This window comes from Haliotis rufescens, unplaced genomic scaffold (assembly GCF_023055435.1).
Source record: "Haliotis rufescens isolate VD_foot unplaced genomic scaffold, xgHalRufe1.0.p SCAF_5, whole genome shotgun sequence".
Lineage (NCBI taxonomy): Eukaryota > Metazoa > Mollusca > Gastropoda > Lepetellida > Haliotidae > Haliotis > Haliotis rufescens.
This window is the reverse complement of record NW_025964223.1, coordinates 12,205,461-12,210,096: the sequence shown is the minus strand read 5'-3', so window position 1 is coordinate 12,210,096 and position 4,636 is coordinate 12,205,461.

The window sequence follows — 4,636 nt, the reverse complement described above, 5'->3', positions numbered from 1 at the left end:
ACTGAACCACATCTGTTACCCTATTCCTTATCCTTCGTGCAAATTGTTTGACCACATTATCAAATGAATAAGCTGAAAGTTTCATTGATATATTACCAACATGGCATACTGATATAACTTTAATAATATCATTTTTTGGGAAAGAGATAATTCGCATTTGTGCTTAATTTCTTTCTTTGTGTATATGTTAAATTCTTCCTCCTGTCAGCGTCTGGTTTCCGTATTAACAATGTCCGGCCTAGCGGGGTTTCACTGTACCGGCCTCAGCTGTCAAGGGATACAGGTTTGGTTCCACAATTGATGTTCTCCGTTCCCAGCATCTTTACTCGTAGTACTAGGCGACTTAATGGGTAGGTGGTCAGGCTCGATGACTTGATTGATGGCATGCCATCGTACCCCTACTTCGTGGAGCGTTGTTTATATTTGTATGTTTGTTTGTTGTTTAACGCCGCACTCACCAATATTCCAGCTTTATGACGACGATCTGTCAATAATCTAGTCTGGACCCGACAATCCAGTGATTGACATCATGAGCATCGATCTACGCAATTGGGATACGATCACATGCATCAACCAAGTCAGTAAGCCTGACCACCCGATCCCGTTAGTCGCCTCTTACGAAAAGCATAGTCGACTTTAACATCAAGAATGGTTTGAAGAGCTATTATAACCCGGATCTTCGCGGGTCGTTGTTTATAATACCAATCGGGGGCACGGGTGGCCCAGTCGTCTAAAGCGCCGCGATTCGCTGTGCAGAGTTGCGTCCCTTAGGCACGCCAGAAACCCATGATTGTGGGTTCGAATCCCGGTTCGCCCTGATTATGTTTCTAGGTTTGTCAGCACCATACCCGTGCTCGTGGGTTTCACCGAAGTGGTAAACGTCTGAGACCTGCATCACTTCGGGCTTTCCTCCCACATTAAGCTGACACGCCGTGATATGACTGGAATACTGTTAAAAGCGGCGTTAAACCCAACTCACTCACTCACTATAATACCAATCACTGGTTTGTCTGGTCTTCGTTTATTGCAACTATTAAGCAGGCGTCATATAAATTAAGTTGGACTATTGTTGAGTGCGGTTTCAAACAACACAAAAATGCAATGCGGGGTAAGGTCCAACCCTAACTTAAATATATCTGCAACATGTGTGATGCATCTATCTGCCAGTTCATATCTCATGTTATTAACTCCTATCAAATGTTTTGACAATGTTGACATGAGGTCAGTAGGGAAAGAACCGACCAGGTGATTATCGATTAGATTGACAAGTAAGGAGATCGATATCACTAACCTATGAGAAAAGCTGACCCCAGTGTCAACAGACGCGTTAATCTCGAGACGACTGTAGAGTGACAGGCGCCTTCTGTATAGAAGCATGAGTGCTTGATGTATGTGGGTGGTCAATAACTGATTGAATGTACATCTTAAATATACCAGACATGCAATGGACCAGTTGTATTTACATTACGCATATCTTGTTTGTTTGTTTGTTGTTTGACGCCGCACTCGGCAATATTCCGGCTATATGACGGCGGTCTGTAAATAATCGAGTCTGGACCAGACATTCCAGTGATTGACATCATGAACATCGATCCACGCAATTGGAATACGTTGACTTGCATCAACCAAGTCAGCAAGCCTGACCACCCGATACCGTAAGTCGATCCTTACGACAAGCATGGGTTGCTGAAGACCTATTCTGTCCCGGATCTTAACTGGGGTAATGGTACCTATCGCAGGCATTCCGGGGCAGAACAGGCATGAATACCCCTTGTTTTCCCCATACCCGATAATGTGTTGTCAGACTACCGTCAAAGATACTTGTTCCACGCCAATGAGACTTGATAGAATCTGTTGGTATATATATATATATATATATATATATATATATATATATATATATATATAGTGTGTGTGTGTGTGAGTGTGTGTGTGTGAGTGTGTGTGTGAGTGTGTGTGTGTGTGTGTGTGTGATTTGAGCATATTTCAAAGACAAGCGTGGAGAAAAACTCAATTTTAAGAAGATAAAATAATTTAACACCTGCATCGGTATATTCGGATGTTTTTGATGCAAGGTCACTGTCAGGGGGTGTATCCAGAAGTTTTAAAAAGTTGTTTTTAGAGATTTTAAGAGAGACTACAATAAGTTCCTGCCGCCTGATTTTGGATGGCACACATCTGGACAGTTCACTAAACAGAAACAATAATATGCCTGTGTTTCAGTTCTAATAGCCTACTCAAACGCCAGCATCTTCCCCTACACACGGGGTATCCTTGACAACAGCAGAACGTCCCCCTCTACAAGCGTCAACATGGATAGGCCACACTTGCTGTGTCTGCTCAGATCGTCAAGTGGACGTCTTAAGATACAGTAGCACGTAACGGGATCTGAATGTCGGTTTACGATTACATTACGCAAAAAGTCACTTTACATGTAGAGGTGCAATACAAGGCGATAAGTGCAAATGACATTATTTCACACAATACCCGTAGATGTTATTGACGCCAGGGTCCGCAATGCAGCAGCAAAGAGTCAACCCTGTGTTTCACATACTGTACACACGTGAGGAATCGGACAACGCTCTGAAAGTTTCTTGTATACCCTTATCTGATTGTCAAGTGGACCCAGCCACTGAAGGCATACCACGTGTTGAGTGGGTGGTTGGGTCCACTTGACAATCAGATAAGGGTATGTCTTTAGTGGCTGATGCTTGCAAGAACCCACTCTAAATATTGTTTGTAAGGGAACAGTTCAAAAGATCGATGTTGGATATTAATCTGAAATCCTTAAGTTTAGGGGTAGGGGGTTAATGGCCCTGCAAGTTTTCCATCTGACAAAATCATCTGACCTGATTTCTCAATGTTTCATACATTATCTGAACTATACCGATCCTATTTTCATTCATATGCTGTCAGCAGTTGTCATTAAATACATTCAGTCCTTACCACAAGGTAGGGTTTTATCATCGCCGCCAATAGTCCATCTATTGCAGTGCGTAGTATAGACTGGGAGATTTAATCTCTAAAACCCCTACAAAGTTTGTTGGTTGGTTGGTTTGTTGTTTAACGCCGCTCTCCAGCTATATGGCGGCGGTCTGTAAATAATCGAGTCTGGACCAGACAATCCAGTGATTAATATCATGAGCATCGATCCCCGCAATTGGTATTGATGACATGCATCAACCAAGTCAGCGAGTCTGACCACCCGATCCCGTTAGTAGCCTTTTACGACAAGCATAGTCACCTTTTACGGCAAGCATGGGTTGCTGAAGACCCATTCTAACCCGGAGTCTTCACGGGTCCCCTACAAAGTACTGTCAACACCTAGTCAATAAACTTCATTCGATAAACGTTCCGTAAAAACAGGGTAAAACACGACAATGCGTGACAAAAGGGCCACTGAACTCGGAAATTCAACATTTTCAGAATTAAATTTTATTAGGGGGGGGGGGGGGGGGGGGGGGCAATTAATCCGTTTATCCCACATCGAACTTTTGAACTGGTCCCAAAGGTTGTTTGTTTGTTTGTTGTTTAACGCCGCACTCAGCAATATTCCAGCTATTTGACGGCGAACTATACAGTGATTGACATCATGAGCATCGATCCACGCAACTGGGATACGATGACATGCATCAACCAGGTCAGCAAGCCTGACCACCCGATCCCGTTAGTTGCCTCTTACGACAAGCATGGGTTGCTGAAGACCAATTTTAACCCGATTCTTCACAGGTTGGTAAGAGTTGGATCACCCCCGATCGTCGTTAATGGCGTTGGTCCTGCTATCATGCCCATCGATTATCAACAGGCCACCTTTATATACCTGAAACATTGCTGACTAACAACAACAAATTTTACAGATGGAATCTGAAATACAAAAAGAGCGCATTATTTTGGTTTTGGTGTGATTGGTGTTTCGGGATTTTTAATGCGGCCTAAAATAACTGCGTCAGACCACCAAAAAGGGTGGAATTTTTAGAAAGGAGGGGTCCAAAATATAAAAAACCTCTCCCAGTGAGATATGTGTCACTGTCTACAACATACAGTGTGCTACATTTGGTTTTCAAAAGACGCCCTGGGTCTCCCTCTGAATCCGCCTATGACCCAAAGATACTCAAACGATCTCGCTATGCTTGAAGTGAGCTTCTCCGAATAAAATGTGAACGTAGACACAAATCAGAGATGGTCTCTGCACAAATACAGTATTTGTCCAATGTCAACGTATACCTGATGTTTTAGTCAAGAATTGATGATTTATGTGAGAACGTTTAACCCAGTAATTAAGACCGACACTGTATCTTCATATATGTGTTTCTTCAACAGCAGGTACATGAGCAACGTTGTGCTGACGTACGTAGTATCGCAAATAGCTGTATATCTGTAAGCATTCAGTGTGTTTAATTGATTCATCTAATTCACATGCTTCCGTTGTCCCTAGTTCCCTTACCATTGTCTTACTAAAAGCATGCAGATGCATACGGGCGTCCCTTAATTAACAGACAACGCTGATAATAACCAACACATTTAGCTAGGCGTTTGCTCCGTTCGATAGATGTATCAATATTTTACGACATGCCGAACGAACTTCCGAGACCTATTCTTGGCAGGACTTCCTGCCGTCTGCTTGAGCAACGCTGGC